The sequence below is a fragment of the Mustela nivalis genome (assembly GCF_964662115.1).
Source record: "Mustela nivalis genome assembly, chromosome: 1".
Classification (NCBI taxonomy): Eukaryota; Metazoa; Chordata; class Mammalia; order Carnivora; family Mustelidae; genus Mustela; species Mustela nivalis.
Window position 1 is genome coordinate 71,909,496 of NC_139020.1, and position 25,837 is coordinate 71,935,332.

Consider the following 25,837-nt stretch of genomic DNA (forward strand, 5'->3'; position numbering starts at 1 on the left):
GGTGAATTTTCAGAACAAAGAAAATAATGGTTAAAGTACAAAAAAAATAGTTCTGCAGAATAAAACAAGAAAGCAAGTCAATAAACACGTGCATGTGCATTTAAGTGAGTGTGCATACACATGCAAAAGCAGGCTCTCTACAGAGGATCAGGAATCAAAGTAGCATCAGATTTCTCTCAGCAAAACTGAGTTGAGAAGGCAATGAAGCAGTATCATCAATATTCTGAGGGAAAATTATTTTAAAAATATATTCTTTTCCAATATCTATTTACATCCATCTATTTATCTCTGTCTGATTGCTTGTCTACCTATCTACCTATATATGAGGAACAGTTTTTAAAATGTATCCTGTGGCAAATTATTTTCAAAAAAAGTCCAGAGCAATATGTCTGGTCCAGTATTTTGTTGCAAGACCTCGACTTTCTCTTTAAGAAGTGGAGTCTCTTCCCCATGACTTTGAATCTGGAAAGTACATTTCAACTGTCATGATACAATAAAGCAGAGATTACAGTAACATTGATCATATAGCTTTTAAAACACTGTAGGAGAAAAACACACCATTGACAAGTAGCACCAAATTTGGAAAAAATATTTGAAACATTAATGAAACAAATATTTGTCATGCATAATTTGTCTAAAAGCTTTTAAAAATTAAAAGAAAAATTACAACTACATTTTAAATATTAGTCAAAATTTGAGTATGACTAAGTCACAGAAGAAGAAATACACATGGGTAATAAAATGCAAAAAAAAAAACCATACTTGTCTCACTAAATGTCAGGAATATGTAAACTAACATGGCAATGAATCACTTTTTTAAAAATTTTTTATTTTTTGAAATGTCACTTTCAGACTTCTGACCTCTAGAACTGTGAAGAAGTAAAATTTAATCAAAGACCTGAAGAGTATGAAATTGCCAGTATGAACAGTAAAAGGAAAGGACTTCCAGGTATGTGAAAAGGTAAGGGGAAAGGCCTTGAACCAAGAAAGAATTTGACACCTGAGGAACTGTAACTTCAGATTAGTGAGTGGGTTTGAGAGATGAGACCAGCATGAGGCAGATACCAGGCTGAGAAAGGGCTGGAGGTTGTAGGAATGCATGTATTTTCTTCTAAGATGTATATTCCATGAAGGTCTTTAAAACGGAGGATTGACTTGATGTGTTGTTTTTGACTTGACTTGATATATCATTTTAAAAGTAGAGAGTATTACAAAGAATAAATTGAAAAAGACAAGAAGGAAAAGAGATTAAGCTTTTGGAAGTTATGTCAGTGGATGAATCAGAATATAATGGTGACTTGATTTACAGTGAAGATGAAGGGCACACACTGAGTGAAGATACTCTGGAAGTCAAATTGGTAGGGCTTGATGGATTTAATGTGAAGTGTTAGTGAAGGTAGAAATCAAGAATAAATCTTAGAGTTTTTGTCCTGGATGGTTGAGAATTGTAGGAGGTTTGGAAATGTTCAGTAGTGAATGTCACTTTGTTAATAGATGATTTAGTTGGGAATTGATGGTAGATCTTCTTGACATCAAAGTACTTCATCTTAACCACTGCACTACTGCTGAAAAATTGTCCCCACTGTGTCCCAGGTTTTCTTAACAAAAAAGGAAAAACACTAAAGCACTAAGATTCTGCTTAGCTTTGTGATTCTCTGAGATACTTAAAACTTTCACCCTATTTTTGGGTCTGTACATCTAAGAAGCGTGAAGTAGATCACTTGTATAGCCACATTAAATTACCCAGCTGTGAAGAATTCAGTACACACAGAGTTAAGAGACAATAGGGTGAATTAGAAAGTACCTGGATTTGGAGAGACAAATACCTATTTTTGAGTCTTGGCACTATTATTTTCTAGTATGTGTCATTGGATATATCATTGAACTTTTCTGAAACTCAGATTTTTCATAGGTAAAATGTAAATGTCAATACCCATATCATCATTGTAAATAAGAAAACCATGTTATTTTGACTATGGAATTAAAAATTGAAAATGTTTAATTGCCTTTTTTCTCAGGAGTCTAAGTTACAAAACAACTACTATAACATTTCAAAAATAAATAGATATATTTAAAATAAAACTAATAGTTTTATCTTCTTCTTCTATCAAATATAGCCAGTAATAGCAATTTGACTGCTATTCATACATTTCATTTTGCATACAAAACATTTCCGAACATTAAGGTCACTTTTTCTAAAAGTGAGATTGCTACACACACACACACACACACACAAAATACATGTACATTCTAGAGCTTAGTTTTAGGACCTAACAGTATATTTTAGATTTCCTTCCAAGACAATACATATGTCAACTTCATTTGTGTTGATAAATACATAATAATCAATATTGCATATGTACCAAGGAAGCAATGGATGTAATTTAATCATTCCAATTTGGGAGAAAGTTTTTAAGTCTTTGCTCTTACCAACAATGCTATAATAAATACCATACCAACATTTATCTTTGAATCCTGGTAATTTTATTTCTATTTGATAATGCTAAGAAATGAGAAAAATAGGTCAAATGCTATACACATTTTAAGTACTAATTAAAGTATTTAAACACTAAGTTAAATTCTAAAATAACAGTAACGTGCATACCACAGAAAGGCTGAGTAGAACAGTGGGGTAGCTCACTTCAGCAACTCTCAGGTTTTCAGTTTTTATGGAAAGATCTTGTTCTGTGAGTGGTGGTAGAAGAACTACATCAGGGCACTTAGAGAAGAATAACACTTTTGATCTATTCCATATCCTTGGCAATTGATAAGCAGGAAGTGTGAAGATTTGCCTATAAGAGAATCCCTGGCAGTTTTACTTACCCTTTGGAAGCCAAACAAGAAAATCAGACAAAGTCACAAAAAGAAAGTCCATCTTCCCCTCCTAAAAAAAAAAAAAAAAAAAAGCTGGGAAGATGGGAAGACTTGAAAAATACTGAACAGATTTACAAGAAATGCACTGAGATAGCTTTCAAATAGGAAGTTTTGAAGACAGGTATCTTTTGAAGGCATGGAGGAAAAAATAAATAGAAAAATTTCAGATGTCACCACAATAAAACTTGTTTTTGATCTGATATTTTTATTTTTTTTCCTCATATGGCTTTTACTCATGACCCAGAATATTGTTCAATTCCTAAATTTTGAATGCTGCTTCTTCTAAACTGCTCCTGCCAATATTTCTAACTGTAAAATATCTTGTCTAGTACAGATTTTGAGACTCTTAAAGTATAATTGATTTATGTAATATTCAACAGTATTGAGATTTTATCAGCACTTGTTTGCAAATGGGAATAAGATATGAAACATAGTATTTATGCAGCTATCTTAATGTAAAAAAATAAATAAGACTATTCAAAATAGTATCTAATTAAGTAGCATGCCATTTTAGAAATGAAAACACACAAATATGGGTTTTGTAATAATCAAAAGTACCCATCTGAAGTTATGTACAGTGTCTTTAAGACCTAGGAGTAATAGGAATCCTATCTGCGGCAATTTTCACTATATCTACCATTTTGTTTACTGATATGTAATTCTCAATTTCTTGATTTCCTTCTTGACTACATATTTCTTGCTCTTGGAATTTGTCCTAGGTTTATGTTCAACCAACCACTGGGAATCTCCGTGAAGTTTATAGACTCTTGTCTTACTATTCCAAATACAGGATAGTGCTTAGGTGTCTTGAAGGCTCCTCTCCCTTATTTTCTGGCCCCTCTTGTTGCTAGCATGACCTGGTATAGGCACTCCCCCCAGGACATTGAATTAATGTTCCCTTCCTGCCCTATCTGACTTCTACCAGGGGATTTACAAATGCATTTGACAGTAGTGTCAATAACATCTTCTTCAAAGAAGATGAATTCTTACATTCAAAATAAGGAAAATTTTATGGGGCTTTAATAATGTAAAGTCATGAAAATATCTTTTGAGTGTGTAGTAATACATAGCAGATAACAAAGGGAGTGCTATTTTATGATTAAAAATGCCAAAAAGTTTTCATAAATTAGCTTTCAAATTCAATAATTATTGAGTATATAAATATATATAATATAAATATGTAACTAATATATAATATTATACATATTGTATAATTTAATTATTCAAGATTTTCTACATTGCCTTCAGATTATGTTCGGGAAGTCATTAATTAATATAATATGATTGAAAGCCATCTGGTACACTTGTCTATATCATAACAACAAAATAATTTTAAGAGTGTTTTTGTAGGATTGCATGCCCATAATGGTTCTTAAGAAGTTGCCACTGGATTTGTAATAAATTGTGGCATGCTATCTTGAGTCACAATATAATTTCATACATTTGAAAAGTTCTGAGCCATCCCAAATGGCAAGTTCATTTTCCTTTCTAAAAATTTTTCTACCAAAATAGTTGATTTCAGGTCTTTTCTATGTGTATTGCAAAGGTGAAATTTGATCCTGAACTTTTGAGGAGGTTTTAACTGTTTTCTACCACTGATGAAGCTAGTAGTAAAACAGAAATAATCTATTTCCTTGCACAATGTCATATTATCAAATGTAATGGGAAGATCCCCTTTGATATTTTTAGATCACAATTTTGATGATGAATACAAATTTTGTCAGACATGTGCACAAGTCTTATATCTCAGTTCATCTAGTTTGTTTTCAGTTTTATAAAAATCTCTGAATTTTGGAAAAAATTAACAAAATGCTTGAGGTCAGAAATGTCTGCCATATATCCAGTACAATTGTTATTTGAAATGAAGTCTTAACAGAATAAACTTTTGGGAGTTAGTAATTTTCAGAGAAAACACAATATATCAAACAGTAAATGGTAACCTGTTCTTAACTTTTAAGTCAAATGAGAATTGCACTAATAGGGAACAGGTAACCATATCTCTCATTAGAAAACTATCTCATCTAATGAAATGCCAAAAGAGGTCTTTTCTGCACAATCTCTGAGAGAAAAACAAGTGATTATTGCCTTTTATATTGATGTAGAAATCAAGAATAGTAGAACTAAGAATAAAAATGATTCACCTTTTTATTAAAAAAACAAACAAGCAAAACCCCAAGCAAACATCAAAACCCAAAACCCTGACTACATTGGGATTTCATCTGCAGAAGTGGGCTGAGATGTCCAGATGGTAGGACTGGACTAAATATTACACAAAAGACACTGATACTTCATGACAGCATTACCTGGATGGTGCTGAAATGTGACGATGTAAACAGAAGGAATACCTCTTTCCAGTCTGCTATTCCTCTCCTCCCCTCCAACCTCATCTAGCCTGACATTTGACAGTTGGCAGATACCTCATCCAAAGAAGCAGAGCCAAATATTTGATTTGAATAGTCACATAGAAGCTGTCTCACTTTAATGGCCATGACCAACTTGTTTGCATTTTCTATTTGTTGGAATATGTGAAAATATTTATAACAAACAATCAGAACTTTGGATGAGTTATTAGGTTCTGAATGAAGGGAATCAGGAATTCCTTTTTGGGACTTTCTCAGAAATGTAGATTATAACAGTGAGTTTCAGTTAAAAGATAAGTGCCTTGTTGTAGAGAATTTAACTTCGAGATTTGTTGCCCTGTTTGTGGTTTAAGCTTTTGGACAGTCTCTAGACATTTTCAGAGATGTCAATTTGAAAAAGTTTGACAATAGACAAGGCTGTAATTTTTATGTGGCTCTTGTTCATTACACTCTTTTGTGTGTTTACTATTGGACATAGTAGGCTTATGATTTATGGTGAAATAAGTAAACACTACGTATTTGGGCCAAATCATATCAATTTTAGGATGACAGAAGACAGGAAGTGCTAAGTACTTATTGATTAAAACCAGAAGAAGGGCACAACAAAGCCCAGGAACAAGCACCCGACAATATCAGTATCTGTGTTCCTGCAAAATTTTCACTTATTTATTCAACATTTTTGTTTAGCACTTACATTGTGTTCTTCCCTGTAGATACAGCAAAGAATTAGGGGTCAGTTTTTCTTCTAAAAGACTTACAGTAAAGGGGAAACAGTGGAGACCACCTCTGGTTTCATTTCCTTGTAACAACAACAACAACAAAATCAAAGCTGAAATTAAAAAATATAGCATTTACGCTTGTCTACAAATTATCCAATACACAGGTATAAATCCAATATAAATTTCTAAGACTTCTTACAAAAAAGTGCAAATATTTATTGAGATAAATTAAGAAAAGTTAATTAGTAAGAGAGATATGAAATATCTTGGATTAGAAAAGTCAATATTTTAAGACTTACATTTTTCACAGATTTATTTACAGATTTATTATATACCCAGTCAAAATATATTCATTTATCTTCATTTCCAGTTATTCTACTCTTTGATATCTATCCCAGAAACCCTGTATACAGGTCTTAGGGGAAGAACTGTAAAGATATTTATCAGAGCAATATTTGTGATAGTGAGGATCTCGAGTAACCTAGATGACCATTACAAATGGAATGAATAAGTAAAAATAGATGAATTCCTTAGAAAAATAACTTGCTTTATTTGGAAATAGTGAATTACAAATACATTCAACAACTTGGATAGATGTTAAAACCAAATGTTAGGAGAAAAATTAAGAAACAGAATGAATTCTATTGAATGAATCTATAGCACAATACAATTTATGTACATTTGAAGAACTTATACAAAACAGTATGTATTTCTCAAAAGCATATACCTGATATATTAGAGTGGGTGCCTATTTTGGTAATAAGAATAGGGACAGACTTAGAGAAGAAGACAAAAATAAATAAAAATAAAACAACAAAAGAGTTCTATATCAATTGATGGTAATCATGTCCATCATGAATGTAAGTATATCTAAGTCAACTCTGTTCTTTAGATAAATATATGTAAATAAAACATAAATTATTGAATAATTGGAGGGAGTCATCACTTAAGTCCACTGATCCTGAAAACCTGAGAAACATCAGAGGGGAAATATCCCTGGGATTTAACATCATGGACTTCTTTAGTGACCTCAACAAGAATAATTTCAGTAGAGGAGTAAGGGCATAAATCAGAGTAGATGGTCACTAAGGGTAAACAGGAAGGGAAAAAGTGGTAATGTAGAATCTTTCATTTGTATATAAAGTTATAGGGAAATTCCCTGGAAGGCTCACAGGTTATATGAAAAATGCCTCAAATATGTATGACCCCAGACTCCTTACCCCAGGGCTAATGTTCCAAAAAACCTAAATTTTGGAAAATGTGAAATTGATTGAATTCAATGTCAAACATGAAGGGCCAGATAAATATGACCTTTACCAAATCTCATTACAGAAATTACTACTTAAACCTACCTATACCTAATCCTCTGATTTGTTTTCATAAACTGAGATCCAGGACTAAAAAAAAAAAAAAAAATTGAAATAAAAAATAGCTTTTTACTGCTTGATGAAATTTATTACTTCAAACACATTTTGGGGAAGTTTTTGAGAGGGGAATAAATAATAATTACAAAAAGGAGTCATGGACTCTGCTAGCTTCTTACTCCTGCTTTAATAAGTTACCATAAAATTAATATATTAAATAACACAAATTTATTGTCTTATAGTCCTAGAGATCAGAAATCTTAAAATCAAGGTGTTGCACCTTGAGCTGCACTCCTTCCGGAAGATCTAGGGAAGATCCATTTCCTTACCTTTTCTTTTCCTCTTTGCCCCCTCCTTTTTTCTCTCCCTTCCTCTTCTCTTCATCTCTCTCATCTCTGCTTCCACTGTTATGTTGCCTTTACTAATTCTAACTTCCCTGCCTTCCTTTCATAAGGCTCCATGTACTTACGTTGCCCCTGCCCACACCGATATTCCCAGAAAATCTTAAATTTTAAGATCTTTAATTTAGTCATATCTTAATATTCCTTTTATTATGTAAGGTAACATATTTACAAATTTTGAGGATTAAAGTGTAGACATCTTGGGGTCCACTATTCTACCAATCAGAGATTCTAAAACTCTCTATTGATTTTTATTTTCACCTCTTTCACTGAGGTGAAAGACTCAGTTCATTTATTCATTAAATGAGGGATAGTAAGTTTTATATTGCATTCTATATTTGTGAGTTAAAATAGTATAAAAATTATCTTGAGATACTATGTTATTCACTCAGGAGAGTAGAGAAAATGTTCTCTATCTGTTCCACCTACTCCTAAATAGCACTATCTATGATTATACAGAGAATACAAGATTTTAAAATGTCTTATTTTCTTTTAATATTGTTTATGTTTTCTTTCTTATTACCATTTTCCTCCAAGCTAATAACAAATGAAATGCTAACAAATTAATATTTTAGCTTTGGACAGGAACAAAGAAGAGAAACAAAAAGGAAGAGAGAGGAGAATGGAGGGGCGAGAATGTACTGAGAACTTATTGGCACAATTGTTCTAGGCATACTACAGCCACAGCCTAATTTCATTTAATTCTCACAGTAACTGAACACTGCCATTTCCATTTTACAGTTTAGAAAACAGGCTTGTAAAAGTCACATAACTTTCCTAGGTCACAAATATAAATAGTTGGGTTAAAAGCTCGATTTTTATAACTCCAAAGCCCATTATCTTTCCATATCACGGCAGTATATGCTTTGTGTTAAATATGTTGTATTAGTTTCCTAGGGTTCTCATAATATACTACTACAAACTTTGTGGATCAAAACAATTGAAATATATTTTCTCACAGTTCTGGAGGCCAGAAGTCTGAACGTCAAGGTGTTGGTAGGACCGTGCTCCCTCTGGACACATTCTAGGATGAAGTCCTCCCTTACCTCTTCCTCTTCCTTGTAGGTCCAGGAATTACTTACTTGGGGATTACTTAATTTCAGTCTTTGTATCCATCTTCACATGGCCTTCTCTTCTGTGTCTCTGTTCTCTTTCTCTCTTGGTTTTAAACCACTTCATTGAGGTATGATTCACATGCAAAGAACTGTACATATTTACCATATAAACTCAGTTTGGGGACACGTATTCACCCATTAAAAACTATCACCAACATCAAGGTCAGAGACGTATCTGTTACCTCCCATTACTTCTGGTTCCCTTGATGATGATGATGATGATGACAATGGTGACTGATGATGATAATAAGTGTGTAGTAAAAATATCTAACCTAAGAGCTACCCTCTTAGAAAATTTTAAGTATACAATACAGTATTGGTAGCTATAGGCTCAATACCATAGCATAGTAGATCTCTAGAACTTCTTTATCTATCATACCTGAAATTGAATCTTTTGACCATCACCCCTACATTTCTCTGCCTACCAGCCCCTATCAATAGCCCTTCTACTCTCTATTTCTATGAGTTTAACAATTTTGGATTCCACCTGTAAGTGAAATTGTATAATATTTGTCTTTCTGTACCTAGCATAATATTATCTTTTCTTATAAGGGGTCAGTATTTTTTTAATAAGACTCTGTGTCTTCTTTTATAAGAAGATGTTATTGTATTTAGGGCCCACTATAATCTAGGACAAACTCATATTAAAATCTTTCATCTTCAAAAACTCTTTTTTTCTGAATAAAGTCACATTCACAGGTTTTAAAGCATGGACATATATTTTGGAGAGAGAGCATCACCATTCAACCCACTACACATATGTTTATGAATTAAGCACACTTAAATTGAGACCATCATATATGAAAAGATGTCCAACTTTACTAATTATCAGGGAAATAAAACTCAAAACCAATATCACCTATCAAAATGGCTAGAACCAAAAATACAAGAAATAGCAATGTTGGGGGGGTAGAAAAAGGAAACTGTGTGCACTGTTGGTGGAAATGAAAATTGGTACAGGCATTGTAGAATACAATATGGAGTTTCCTTAAAAAAAATTAAAAATAGAATTACCATATGATCTAGTAATTCCAACCGGATATTTACCCAAATAATATAAAAACTAATTTGAAAAGACATACGTACCCCTACGTTCATTGTGACATTATAAACCATTATTTACAATAGCCAAGATATGGAAGAAACCCAAGTATCCATCCATAGACAAATGGACAAAGGACATGTAATAAGCGACGAGCACTAAATAATATACAGGACTGTTGAATCATCATCTTGTACACTTGAAACTAATATAATAGTTTATGCTAATTATACTTCAGTAAAACTTAAAAATGAATTGAGGTCATATTGAAAAAAAAGACTCTCTCCTCTTTGTTTTTGTGGTATTGTGTGTTTTGCAGCATGTCTGAACACAGTAGGTATTTAATAATTATTGAAAGAATTGGAATAGCATTTGTAACCAATAATTAAAGTTTTTGTAGAATTTTGTTAAATAATGAAGTTAAACTAATTTTATTAAAGTTAACAAATCAGTAGAACACCATGGTCTCACAGTATTTAAAATGAGAATCTGGAGTCTACTTACATAATAATTAATTGTCCCTGTTAGCAAAATTCTAATTGTATGAAAAAGAAATGGGCCTCTGTAAGATGTGAAATATGTGAACATAGTAAAAAATTGTCTCTAACTATTGGGAATCACAGATAAATATTGCTTTAGAAAGCCCATTTTAAAATTAGCTCAATTTACCACCATGGTCAATTACGTAGCCAAATACATTCTTGATGGGACTTGTCTAATGGGCCATCATTCTTTCAAGAACAAAATTGTTTCCTATTCCTGTGATTTGATAATAAGTAATAAACATGTACTATATCAATTTACAAAGTCAATTACATAATCAAGGAGAGTGCCAAGAGCAATAACCAAAATACTCTGTACTGTATTTACTTTCATATTCTCCACCTTCCCTAAGGCACCAGGCCTGGCATTTTTCCTACTTTCCCAATTTTCTTTGCATAATTTTCCACTTGGTGGACTGCCATTGTCAACAGCAACACTCTTCAACTTCTGGAGGTTTGGTAAGAGCAGTTGAAGAGATGAGAACTGTATTTAATTAAATCCTGGTTGCTGAATGTAAATACAAAAGTGCTTAATTATTCAACATTGCTAGTGAGGAAAGTCATGCAAGAGGCTCCAGCAGAAATTTGATATCTCATGAGCTTTGAGGTATAATCCTGAAAAAATATCAATTTCCTTTATATCCCCTTTCAATTTCAAAAATACTTTTAAAATAACACAGATGAAAGTAGGCATAACTCCTAAAAATACCTTGTTAATTTCAGCTGCTGAAAAAGATACATGTAGAGATAGATAATGTGATCTCATGTAGGATATGCTTCATGAAAGCATCTGTAGGCTTTGTGATTCATGTATACTTAAGGTAAATGCATAAGTAAAAGCAAAAGAAGAAAGCTACACCAATCAGTGTAGCTGATTTGAATTCCAGGGCAAGAGACTACTTCATTTTAAAATTTGATCTTATGTTTCTTTCGAACTTGTTTTAGTTTTTAGTATCTCACTTAAATATTATAGTTTCAAAGCATTTGAACTTAATTAGTTGTATAAATTTAATGTGATTTTAATTACTACCCTAATTCTTAGGGTGTTTATGAGTAAATACGAGTCTAACATCCGTCAGAAAGAATTACTACCAAGTTATTTGTTAAATGTAAGCACAGATATATTAAACATCTACTATAGTCTCATAGTAGTTCTATTCTTTAAATATATATATATCAGTAGTCAGGGGATAGAATTCTTTGGGTAAATTTCACAGTTTACACAGTATTGTATGTGAACTCTTTGTTTCTTTTATTGATTATTTAGTTTTTACTGACAACATTACTGATAATATTTGGATAAGGTGACATTTTAAATTTTACCAGAATAGCTAATCAGAAATAGGTTAGATTTTATACAGATGTGGATATCCCCAGATGTGAATATAGGAAAAACTTAGTTTTGTCTCCGGGTATTTATTTACCATATAAATCTACTACCACATTCTTATCTGTTATGTAAATAAGATGTGGAATTCCAATAGTGTATCAGTGTTCTACAGCAGATGGTACACTGAGATTTACCACACCATTACATTTAATGGGTTTGAATTCATTTGGATTTCTTGATGTTCTCTCTGTCCTTCTCATAGCAGCAATGTTGCCAATGTTCCTGATTATATATGATTTGAGAGAGTGCTTAAAGAAGAAAAACTCCTTTATCTTAGAAATATGAGTATTTTATGTCAAAGTTTAAAGTGTATATGTATTGCATTTCAGAGGATTTATATGCCCTGTGAGAAAAGGATGGTTAATGAATATTCAACAAAGTACTTGCAGTCATTACACTCAAAGATATTTTATAAAATGGAAATACTCAATTAACTATTGTAGTGCTAGTAGGGAGTATTCATTTGAAAAACAAAAAGAAATTTTCATCCTAGATCATTGTGGATGAAGTAAAAAAAAAAAAGTTTAATATAAGAGAATACAAAGACTCTGGAAGACATGCATCTTAGTCATATTAAGTAAAGATTTTCACAAACTGTTCCTGTTAACAAAAATTTATATAGTTCTTGGCTCACTAATTACTGTAGATTAATAAATAATATCTCTCAAAGTGTTTGATCTGTGAAGGGTCAGAACTCAGTGATAATTGAAAATGGCAGCATGAGCCCTATGGGCTTTTTGTCTCTGAACGCTCTCTATTTAGGAGCAGAATGAGTATTGGTGTAGCTTTAATCAGTTTCAGAAATTACTGTGGATGAACACAAAGTGGAACAAGAATAAAGAACCCAGAATTATGACAATAACCTGGCATTTGCAAATCAGTACATCTCAAAGGGTGACCAACAAAATAGCAGCATCAAAATCTCTCTAAAGTCTTATTAAGATTGGAGATGCCCAGGCCTAATCTCACACTCATTAAATCAAAATCTGGGGTGGGGAGGTGGGCACAGGTGGATCTGGGTATCAAAACATTTTTGCAAACTCTGCAATGATTGTCATTAAATACATACTATGATATACGTTGCAGGTCAACCCTCAAGTCCAGTACTCTAAAGCAGACTCTCTGGGTTCGACCCAGGCTCCTGTGCTCACTTAGTTCTGTGATCCAGAGTTCATTACTTACTTATACTCTCTGTTCTAGCTTCCTTAATGTCCAATGGGGTAAATGTACCTGTGTCACGGGATTGTTACGAGGATTAAATGAGTTAATATTTGTAAAGTAATTATTACTTGCACATAATTACTAAAAAAATAGGAATTTGTAAAAGGAAAATGAAAATAGTGCACGTTTATTGGAGATGCCAGATCATAGTTAACACACAGATTTTCTTTTAGCAAGAGAAAAACAAAACTCCCCAGAAAGTATCCAAGTATGGAACACTGTGCTATTATTCTGTGTTTGAAATTAATAGAAACCAAAATTGCCCTCTGTATTTTTTTCGCTTTATTATTACAACTTTGTAATAATAATTCTTTGTCAGAATCGGCCAGTAGTCAAGACACTGAATAAAACATCCTTTCCATCTTTTTCGGTCATGCTGAATACTAACTCTGGTGACATACAAACCCTCATGAATGGTGCACATGCTTTTCATTAGAATGAGATGAGACTTAAATACAGTATCTCGGTAGATGTATGAGCCATGCTATTTCCAGCAAATCACTGCAGTAATACAGCACAGCAGTCATCTTCAAGTGACACTGCAGATACAATATTCCAGACACTTTGTTTTCAGTTCATTTGTGGGACATTGGGCTCATTTGGCAGCAGTACTGATGTCACATTCATTTATCGGCACTTCAGAGGCATTCACACAACATCCCCTAATTGCATTACAATGGCCTGCCATTGCCATGTGTTTATTGATTTTTACTTCTTAGAAGCCTTTTCTATTGTTATCTGTAAACTCCTTAGATTTACAGTCATTCCTCTACAGTTAGAACAAGAAAAGCAGAGTGCTAGAGACGGAAAGGAGGACGGCCTGATTATATTTCAGTTGTCTAATAGCTGGCTGTTTACCTAATGAGAGCTAATTCCAGAAATGAATCACGATTTTTAATATATCATCACATCCCCCATCATTTTAATGGGGGGGGATATCAAGATTTGGACTTTTACATATATCCCATCAGAATCAGTCGTCAGGGTCTTCCATACTGAAAGCAGTATGTCTGGGCATTCATAATTGTACTTGCAGTATTATTCACACGAGTTTGCAGGAAGTCTAATTACTTCTTCAAACTGGCCTGAAAAGCACTTAGACAGTAGGGCTTTCCATTGGCCCAGAAGTCATTTGATCTCTTTATGACTTCCCTGAGCTAGCATCAGCCATTTCAGATTGGCTCTGGCTGTGAAACAGGCAATGGTGCATCTGTTTTTTGGTTTGTTTTTTAATGGGAAAAACACTTTCCAAGAAGGCAAACTTCATATCCTTACTTATATAAGAGTTATGTGTAACCTTTTAAAATATAAAAATGAGAGGAGCCCTAAAAACATAGTTCATCTGAATCTAATATGAAAACTAGAAAATATACCCAGGTCAATTTTAATATATACTCTGCTTATTTTGATGTGTGTATATGCTTACGTGTGTGTGTGTGTATGTGTGTGTGTGTGTATGTGTGTAAAAGAAATACTACCAACTTCGTTCAGGCTGATTTTAATACTCTAAATATAAACCTTAACAATAATTTGGAAAGTTTTCAAATTATATGTTTTAAGTAGTGATTAGGCTGAAATTTATGCTGTGTGACATGATCTTTGCCTTCCTGGAGTTTAGTAAGTACACCCATCCACATTTTTTTAAAAAAATTACTAGATCTACATTTTAATATCCTTATGAAATATGAAGTTTCTTACAGTTGCTAAGAAAAGTCTTCAAAAAATCATAAGATGAAATTAAAACTAACATATTCTTATGGAATTGAAAATGGTACAGTTATAAAATCTAAGAGTCATTTACAAAAATTATTTTTACCACTCTATCTCTTTCCAGTATCATAATTTAAGAAGTACCAGTTTATCATAAAATTTAGGGAAGACAATCGAAGAAGGGTTTTTATCAGCTGTCAAAAATCTATCTTAATTAGGATTTCATATAATGAACTTGAATATCTTTTCAAGTACTTTGAAGTTATCTCTGAATTAATTAGTAATAATAAATCAATTCTGTTACTACATATAATTGTTTTCTTTATTTTTGGTAACATAAAATTAGCAAATGCAGAAAATTTTAGATTATTTGTTATAGTATTATATGAAATCTGGGATTGATCATGTATTTATTTATGTCATAACATTTGAAGTACTCTAGATATTTAAATAATCGCAACCCAGCTCCTATATAAATTTGTACATACACACATAACTCATGAAAGTGTTTAATTCCAGTTTTAATTACTTGACATTCATGATAAACCTCAAAATATCTTATATAATGTTAATTATAACTCAGTTAAGACCAGCATAAAAGTATTTTTCCAATATTTATGACAGGGAAAGCAAAATATTTAATTTAATATTTGACATAGGAATTTTATACATACAAGCCTTCTATCACTTGCAACCATCTTTGACTTTTTTATATAGTTTATATATCACCTCTAATAAAATTCAAAATCATGTCAATACCACTTAGTTTATTTAACAAATAGTTGTTAAACACCTATTATATTCCAATTAATCTAAAATTCTAAGACTAATAAAAATATAGTAATAAGTATAGTAACAAAAATCCAAATAGGTATGATCCTTACCATTATAGAACTTACAGTTTAGCAGCTGTCAAAGAAATAAATTGCCTAATGTGCTGTAAAAAAAGTTATAGTGATCTATAATAAAAGGACCTCATCTAGTCCAATAAATTTGAGAAAGGCTTCCTTGAAGAAATTATTTTTCAGCTCAGATCAGAAGAATGAATTAGAGTTAATAAGGAACAATGAAGGAAATCATTCAATATGGGTAAAAAGTCATTATAGGTCAGCACAGAGAATGAGGAGAGAAATAGTATGAGGTGAGACAGGAATTAGTCAGGGAGAGACTCAAAGAACAGGAGGTTTTTAGAGTACACTAGCTGCAAAGTATGACTAGTGGCAGGCAAAAGTAGTTGCAGGAAATGGCAAGATACCATTCTCTTTTTTATTTGTGATAACACAGATGGACCTAGAATGTATTAATGTATTGTGCTAAGTGACAAAAGTGAGACAGAGAAAAACAAATACCATATGACTTCACTTATATGTGGCATCTAAAAAAACAAAACAAATGAATAAACAAACAATAAAAACAGAAACAGACCTATAAATATGGAGAACAGACTGATGGTGGCCAAAGGGAAATGGGGGAAGGATGGGGAGAATGGGTGAGGGGAATGGGAGGTACAGACTTCTAGTTATGGAATGAGTAAGTCATGGAGATAAAAAGTACACCATAGGGAATGTAGTTAATGGTATTGTAAAGAATATGGTAATAGATGGTAGTTACACTTGTGGTGAGCATAGCATAAGTATAGAGTTGTCAAATAACTATGTTGTCCACTTGAAACTAAAATAGCGTTATGTGTCAGCTCTACGTTCAGAACAAAAGTAGTTGCCAGAAGAACAAGGAGGAGAACACTGCAGTAGTACATGCAGAAGATTATTACTTGAAGTCAGATATTGAGGGCTGGGGTGCTTAGGTACCTCAGTGGGTTAAGCCTCTGCCTTTGGCTCAGGTCATGATCTCAGGGTCCTGGGATCTAGCCCCACATCAGGCTCTCTGCTCAGCAGGGAGCCTGCCCTCCTCTCTCTCTCTCTCTCTCTCTCTCTCTCTCTGTCTGCCTCTCTGCCTACTTGTGATCTCTCTCTCTGTCAAATAAATAAATAAATAAATAAACAAATAAATAAAATCTTAAAAAAAAGATATTGAGAGCAGTAAAAATGGAGGTGTGAATAAAACTGAGAGAGTCTTACAAGGATCAGTCTAAATTACTTGGTAGAAGTCAATGTAGGGAATGAAGAAAAAAGAAATGATTCCTAGATTTCTAGCATACCCAGTTGATTGATACTGCTGCAATGCATTGATATTGGGAAGAAAATGGTATGAGAATATGGCACAAAACTTTTAAAATAGATTCTTATTCCTTTTAGTAGTAAAAAATAATCATTGGAATAGGAAGAGTAAGAAACACAAGAGGAGAGGATGAGGCAAGTAGATCCTAGTTTTCCTTACTTTTGGAGTTTTAGTCTAGTGAAGGGAGATACATTAAAACGAAAATGAGGAGGTGGGGATGCCTAAGTGACCCAGTCAGTTACGCATTTGGCTCTTGATTTTGGCTCAGGTCTGATCTCAGGGTTATGAGATGGAGCCCGGAGTCTGACTCCATGTTCAGTGCAAAATATGCTTGTGTTTCTATTTCTCTCTGCCCCTCCATCCCAGTCTCTTTCAATTTCTCTCTCTCAAGTAAATAAATCTTTAAATACAACAACAACAAAAAAAAAAAAAAAAAAAGAAAGAAAGAAAAAAGAAAAGAAAAGAAAGAAAAAGAAAATAAGAAGAAAAGAGAAGAATACTTTTTTCCACATAAGATTTAGAATTTGGGGACACTTCCTTTATAGCTTCTCCTTTCCCCCACTTCTTTCTCCTAAATCCTACCCCTCCATGACCTTAGAGAATAGCTCCATAAAAAGCAAGCTTGGAATCTCAGTGTTGTTAAGGAAAGGTAAGATTAATCCTTAACTAACACTGCACCTAATTCCTGTCTTGTATGGAGGGACTCCAGTCTCTCATGGGGGACATGGTGTATAGTGAGCAATCAGAGCCTTCCAAGGGCCATGAAGAGGCTAAAGAGAGAACATCTTGGCCATGGTCTCCACAGAAGGTATAGGGGAGCATTAGAAAGATTTCTGTCACCTATGAATGCAGAGAAGACTGGGTTACCTGGGGATAAAAATCAGGCTCTGACAAAGCCCAGATGGGTACACTGAAACAGACATTACCCTGGTGCCAAAAATAGCAACAAGGTGAACACTCATTAGGCAAGGCTGAATACATGTGAGGAGAGAGATGGCTAAAGTAGTCAGAAAATGCCACAGTGATTAACACCAACAGCAGAAATTTTCTCCGCTAGTACAAAGTCGTTCTCATATATCAGATGCCATCCTGGGTAGGAAAAGGAAAAGAGAAGTAAAACAACAAAATTGAGCATTTTGCTTACGGTGATTATTTCCATTATTGCGTTGAGCTATTTGATTTACTGAGATTCAGGTGACTCAAGAGAATGGTAAAGTAACTTATAGACATAATAAAGGAGCTACTTTATTTTATTAATCTGAGAATAGTGCAAGTACGTTCAAAGCTTTGTGTTTAAATATGGAATGATATTAAATTAAAGATGATGACAGGAAAATGCCATGGACATTTCTCACATCTTTTAATGTGTCTCACTTCATCTGGACTCAGTCTCCAAGAATAAAGCTAGAGGTACTATATAATGTGTGAGGTAACACTCATTGCCACTGTCAAAGACAGAATTCTGAGTTGATTTAGCATTAGTTTGATATAAACTGGTGTCCCATTTAGTATGTCTTTATGTGAAGTTTTCAGAATTGAAGACACAAAGAAATAATAAAGTTATAATCTATTCTTTGGATCCCTTCTTTGTCATGGTTGATTTTACCATGGACCTAGGTCTAATCTCCAGCCCTTAATGGCTATAGCCAGACACTACATCATTGGAATTATATATATTTTATGATTAAGTTTATGATTTTTTATTAGAATAGTATTTAAAAGTGGAAGAGAACATTTTTGCTCAAAATTTTTTTTCCAAGAGACATGTTGATGAATTCTTTCCATTATTTCCACATCCATCTATACGTATGTACATACGTGTACTATCTGATTGAGTGGATGATTTCTAGGTCCAGAAGTACAATCAGAAGAAGAATCTTCTCAAAATTCCTGAGCCTCTACAATTAACTCATAGAATGCCATAGAAACATACAAGCTTTGACAGCTCTCAATCTTCTGATACATATTAGGGAAGGAAAAAAAGGTCCCTAGTGTTACTGAATGTTTGTGTCTCCTCAAAATATATATGTTGAAACCCTAACTCCTAATGGGATAATAATAATCGGAGGTGGGGTTTGGGGGAGGTAATTAGGTTTAGATGAGGTTATGAGGATAGGGTCCCCATGATGGGATTAGTGACCTTATAAGAAGAGGATGTCTTTATAAGAAGAGGAAGTGACTTGAACTTTGTATGTCTCACCGCCAAGTGAGGACCCAAAGAGAAGGTGGCTGTCTCTAAGTCAAAAAGAGCCTTCGCTAAGAGCTTGACCAGGTTGGCACTTTGATCTTGGTCTTCCCAGCCTACAGAACTCTAAGAAATTTTTTATTGTTTAGGATTAAAATTTAAGAAATGTCTATTGTTTAAATCCTCCAGTCTGTGGTATTTGTTATAATAGCTTGGACTGACTAATCCTAGCCTTTTTTACTAATGGCACAGCAGAAGGAGCTGCATGCTTATTTGTTTGACTGAAGAAGGAGCTGTATTTATATCAGCAGGTCTAGGCATAAAGGTGGTGTCTTGAGCCCAGGGGTCAGTGCAGACTCTTTTGTTTTTTATTATTATAGAAAGATGATCCTAGGGTCTTCCGTTTGATGAGGACAGCCGGATTTATTTCTTACACCGGTCAAGAGTGGCCAGCCACATGAAATGGACTCCTTGATCACATCCAAGGTGATCCAGGAGCTGTGAATTTCATAGCAACAGCAATCCTAAAACAAAGTAAAAAGCCAGTCAGCATTTTTACATGTCTAAATTTGTGCTGGTCTTTACATTTAGCTGGTTATATAGTAACCAAATTGCTAAATCAATTTAAAATGGAAGATTCCTGGGCTTGAAATTCTTTAGTTGAGTGTCTACGGACTAAAAACTTTGCCTTATAACATTATATTTGCTTGAAGAGTCCTGGGACCCAGAGAAAAAGATTTGTTATAGCTAATCATAACTAAGAAAACATGCAGATTAAAAATATATGAATATTATAAATTAAAATAGGAAATAGAATTTTGTGTTTCCTTTTTACTTTATACTGTGAATCATTTCATAAGCCAGAGAAATTTCCTCAAATAAACTATTATTGAGTAGTTGCTAAATATTTTGTCTTCCTGTTGTGCTATGAAGTCCCTATTTTGGGGTATACTGTTGACCCTTGAACAACACAGGTTTGAACTATATGGGTTCACTTGTGGATTTTTTTCAATAAATATAGTACAATACTATAATTTATTTTCTCTTCCTTATGATTTCCTTAATTACATTTTCTTCTCTTTAGTTTTACGGTCAGAATACAGTGTATAATACATGTAACATAAAATATGTGTTAATCGACTGTTTATGTTATTAATATGGTGTCCAGTTAACAGTAGGCTATTGGTAGTTAAGTTTTGGGGGAATCAAAGTTATATATGGTTCTTTGTGCAGGAGGTTGGCGCACTAACCCCACATTGTTCAAATCAACTATATAGGCTAATTTCAACTTTTATATGTTATAGATATTTATATATGAGTACATTTAAAGCATATTTATTGTAAATACATAAAATATTCTTTTTCATAGTGGAATTTCTAGGCAGTTTTTTAAAAATATTTTATTTATTTATTTGACAGACAGAGATTACAATAAGGCAGAGAGCAGGCAGAGAGAAAGGAAGGGAAGCAGGCTCCCTGCTGAGCAGAGAGCCTGATGTGGGGCTCCATCCCAAGACCCCAGGACCATGACCTGAGCCAAAGGCAGAGGCTTTAACCCACTGAGCCACCCAGGCGCCCCTAGACAGTTTCTCTTTTTAAAGATTTTATTTATTTATTTGACAGACTGACAAGTAGGCAGAGAGGCAGGCAGAGAGAGGAGGAAGCAGGCTCCCTGCTGAGCAGAGAGCCCGATGGGCTCTCTCCCAGAACCCTGAGATCATGACCTGAGCCCAAGGCAAAGGCTTTAAACCACTAAACCACCCAGGTGACCCTAGGCAATTTTGAACATATATCCCTGTCATTGTCTCTATTTTTATAATACAGATTCCCAAACACAGAGGATTTTTTTAAAAGATTTTATTTATTTATTTGAGAGAGAGAGTGTGTGCTTGAGCATGGGGAGAGGCAATGGGAGAGAGAGAAGCAGGCTCCACAGTGATCAGGAATCCTCATGTGGAGTTCCATCCCAGGATCCCAGGATCAACCTGAACCAAAGACACTTAACCAACTGAACCACCCATGTACCCTGAGGACTGGTTTTTTTAGTGAGACTTTTTTTAAGTTCTTAAAACCTAAATATAACTGCTTGTAGAAAATTAAATTATTTTTATTCGTTTTATTTCTAATAGTAATACTCATTCTTTATTCTCAGTATTCATGTTGTAAAATTTTATTAACTATAATTTGGAACTTGAAACACCACAATTATACATTCTATGGTATTGTGTATTCTTTTCAGATGCATTATCATTAGATAAAAAGTATACCGCATAAACAAGTTCATTTAATATGCTACTTTGTTTATTTAAATTTTCCAGACTAGAGTAAAACTGGTGATGTTTAAGAGTATTAAACTCTCTTAAAAGGAAAAGTTTGACCTATCGGTGAAAACATTTGCCAAGGTTTTAATCCCTGTAAGTTTGAGATGAAAAAAAGTTACACTCTTATCAAGGCGAAGTATAAATAAGTAAACGGAATCTTATTTTACATGGTGCCATATTTCTTCTGGCCATTATAGGCTTGATTTAGTCCACTTCATAAACTATGATTTCATAATAATGTTCAAATGTATGTATTAAAGAATTATTCTACATTATTAAGCAACTATATGAACACAGAGGTTGAGATAAGGATTAATTGTAGCCATTTTAAATAAAATAATCCATGGTATCACCATTTTCTATGTTCTAATTAAATGCTACTCTGGACTTGATAAAGAAAAGCTCAAATATAAAATATTTTGAAGTAATTAACTGCAGTAGTTTCCTAGAAAGGAAACATTTTATTCCTTTTGCTTAGCAGGTGTGTGCAGTCTTAGGCAAGTTTGAGACAATTTAGCTGTGGTTGTATTTGACTAGATTTATTTCATATGCATTTTTACTCTATAAAGACAAACTTTATATATATTAACTGGATACCCATTTCTAAACATTTCTAATCTTTCTTCATTTTGTGCTGTCTGCTCATCAATAGTCATGGTTTTGAATAGGGAAACAGGCTGTTGCCCTTAAAATGTGAATATATCATTTCAAAAGATGTGTTCCCTACCTAACCTATGATAAATAATGTTTTGCACCAATGAAGTCAATGCATTTTCCATTTCATTGTGAGTAGAAAATTATTTCTATGTTTACTTTTTGGCTGGAAAATACCAATTTGATGACTACATATTTGTATTTGTTCATAAACTAAGGGGAAAAATAGGTTCTTTTGAAATAATGATAATTGCAGGTAACACTCGGGGACAGCCATTGTTTAAAAGACTTTACTGAGGATGCATTTGATATTCACAGAAAATCTGCAAGACTGTTCTCTTTATCTAGATTCTGTAGTTTAGAAAATGAGGCCACAAGAGGCTGAGCTGCTTGGTTAAGTTCCCATAACGATGAGAGTCCAGTTGGAGATTTTAAGCCAGACTTTTCGTCACCATGTTCTATGTTTACCATCCTCAGGTACCGAGGGAGTATTTCACCTTGTCAGCTCAGTCACCAGTCCGTAGTATTTGTATTTCTTCAACATCCCTCTCCTCGATAGCTGCGCTGTATTTTGTGCTCTAATTTAGACCATCATCACCTTTCACCTTGATTTTTGCATAATAGCTTCAGTATTGTCAATTTCCAATCCCTTGCATATACAAATATCAGAAGAACTTTCATAATAAATATACTCAAAAAACAAAACAAAACAAAAAAACTAAGAGGAGAAGAGAACTTCCTCCACCTAACAAAATAGCATCTATGGAACAACAAACAATTGCCATCAAGCTTAATGCTGAAAAAAAGGAAAAAGGAGCAGCAAGTTTACAAGTTTATTCTTGCTACTTTCATTCAATCTTTTACTGAAAGTTTAGTTGGAGAAATTGGCAAGAAAAAGAGAGGAAATCCATACTGGAAAAAAAAAAAATAAAAATATCTCTATTTGCAGATGACATGATCTCATTGGTAGAAAATGCTAAGGAAAGCACTAAAAAAACTATTCACTAATAAATGAGCTCAGCAGGGTTTCAAGATCCAAGACAAATGCACAAAATCCATTGTATTTTTTCCTTTGTGATAAAATCTTTTAAGATCTATTCCCTTAGCAACTTTCATATGTCATACAGTTTTAACTCTAGTTACTATGCTGTATGTATATCCCCCATTAGTGTTTATTTTCTAGCTGGAAGGTTAACTTCCTTCATCTATTTTGCCTCCTGATCCCTCCCCCTCTAATCTTCAGCAGCCACCAGTCTCTTCTCTTTATCTACAAGGTCAGTTTTTTTTTCGTTGTTGTTGTTTGGGTTCTTTCAGACCACATATAAGCAAGATCATACAGTATTTGTCTTTCTCTGTTTCACTTACTTCGCTTAGCTGAATGCCCTCAAGGTCCCTCCATGTCATCCTAAAGGATAAAATTTCCTCCTTTTTTTCCTTCCTTCCTTCCTGTCTTCCTGCCTTCCTTTTCCTTTTTTTTTTTTTTTTTTTTAGGTATAATTAACATGTAACATTATATTAGTTTCAGGTGTAATGATGCATTATTTGTATATATTGTGAAATAATTACTACAATAAATCTAGTTAACATCCTTCACCACACATAGTTACAAAAACTATTTTTCCTTGTAATGAGTACTTTTAAAATTTATTCTCTGAGATTTGCTTATTTTTTATGGTTGAATAATATTCCATTTCTTTATGCATATATTTAGGTTGCTTTTATCATCTTAGCTATTGTAAGTAGTGCTGCAATAAACATGGGGGTGCATATGTCTCTTTTAGTTGGTGTTTTCATTTTCTTTGGGTAAATACTCAGAAATGGAATTGCAGAATCATATAGTAGTTTTGCTTTTAATTTTTTGAGGGAGCTGTGTGCTGTTCATATGACTGCACCAATTTACATTCCTATGAAGAGTGCACAAATGTTATTTTTTCTCCACAGCCTTGCCAATACCTGTTATTTCTTTTTGATAATAGTCATTTTAACAGTTTTGAGATGATATGTAATTGTGGTTTTGATTTGTATATCCCTGATGATTTGTGATGTTAAGCATCCTTTCATGTATCTATTGGCCATTTGTGTGTCTTCAGAAAAATGTTCAGATCTTCTGCTCATTTTTAATTGGACTTTTTTTACTCTTAAGTTGTATGAGCTCTTTATATTTTAGGGGTATTAAACCCTAATAAGATATATGATTTGTGAATATTTTGTCCCATTTAATAGTTTGCTTTTTCATTTTCTTGATGGTTCCCTTTGTTGTGCAGAAGCTTTCTAGTTTGGTATAGTCTTACTTGTTTTGATTTTGTTGCCTTTGGTTTTGGTGTTAAATAAAAAAAAAAAAAAATCATTGCCAAAACTGATGTCAAGGGGCTTAGTTTATTGCCTGTTTTCTTCTAGGAGTTTTATGGTTTCAGGTCTTACATTCAGTTCTTTAATTCATTTTGAGGTCATTGCATTTCTTTTTTAAAGTTTTGGTTTAATTTTTTTAAGATTTATTTATTTATTTGAGAGAGAGAGCGAGCACACAAGTGGAAGGGACAGAGGAAGAGGGAGATAGAATCTGAAGCAGGGTGTACACTGAGAATGGAGCCTAAGGTAGGGCTTGATCTCAAGACCCTGAGATCACGCCCCTGAGATCAGGACCTGAGCTGAAACCAAGAATCAGATGTTTAACCAATGGTGCCACCAGGCGCCCTGAGGCCATAGCATTTCTATATACTTATAATAAACAATCCAAAATGAAATTGAGAAATAAATTTCATTAATAATGTCACCAAAAAATAAAATGCTGAGGAAAAATTTAACAAAGGTGCAAAATCTATAATGTGAAAACTACAAATCATTGTGGATACAAAAAAATAGATTTTGCATTTTAAATTGATAAATGATAGGATATATGAATTACATCTAAGTTAAGCCAATAAATATATGAAAGAATATCTTCTCAAAATACTCCCTTGTCAAAATCTTCCAAGAGTTCTCTCTGGTCTACAAATTAAAGTCAAAATGCCATTGCCTAAACTGAATGCTCTCTGATCTGGCCTTTCTGTTTTGTTTCTTTTTGGGTCCATTCCTGCTGCATTAAAACTAGGTATGCCTGTTACTCATATATGCCACATATTTTCTCCCCTTCATGCCTTCTCTATCCAAAAGAGACTTATATCTTCATCTTCTTATCCAAATTTTTCCAAACTTTCAGTTCCATCTCCTAAGATATCTCATCTCTGAAAAATGCAACTCTCTTTTGCCATACCAAATCACTCTCTCTCCTCTGAAACTTCATTACCAAAGTACCTCTGCACCTTTTCCAGAGCACTGGCCACTTTCTGTTTTTTAGCAGGGTTGAATCAACCTGGCACAAATTCCTTGCGAGCAGGGTCCCTATCTAATGTATTTATCTTTACCCTCCCCCACAATGGCATGCATGAAGTTAAACTCAATAAATATCCTAAATGAGGCAATTATTTACTCAAGAAAGGCAAAGAATATTAATAAATGGAATAGTAACATCTGATCTAATGAATGGATGAAACTCACTTTCCGAACATTTAAATCAGATTTCATGGCTGTATTTTCAAGGTTCTTGCAAATAAGAAAGTCCACTGTGATTATTTTAAACAGAAAATGAGTTTTTTAAAGTACATTATCTTGGGGTACCTGGGTGGCTCAATTGGTTAAGCATCTGGCTTTTGGTTTTGACTCAGGTCATGATCTCATGGATCATGGGATCAAGCCTATGTCAGGCTCTGTACTTAGTGGGC

At 33.5% G+C, this 25,837-nt stretch overlaps 1 long non-coding RNA gene across 2 annotated transcripts in view; it reads left to right on the forward strand.

Moving 5' to 3' along the window:
- The window catches only part of LOC309854363, a 470,028-nt gene that overhangs the window by 109,520 nt on the left and 334,671 nt on the right, over positions 1-25,837 (forward strand). The window contains exon 3 of one of the 2 annotated variants that reach the window (XR_014306183.1): positions 853-961. This is a non-coding gene — a long non-coding RNA (uncharacterized lncRNA). The remainder of the gene's footprint in view (positions 1-852; positions 962-25,837) is intronic. The other variant, XR_014306184.1, reaches the window with a different exon arrangement.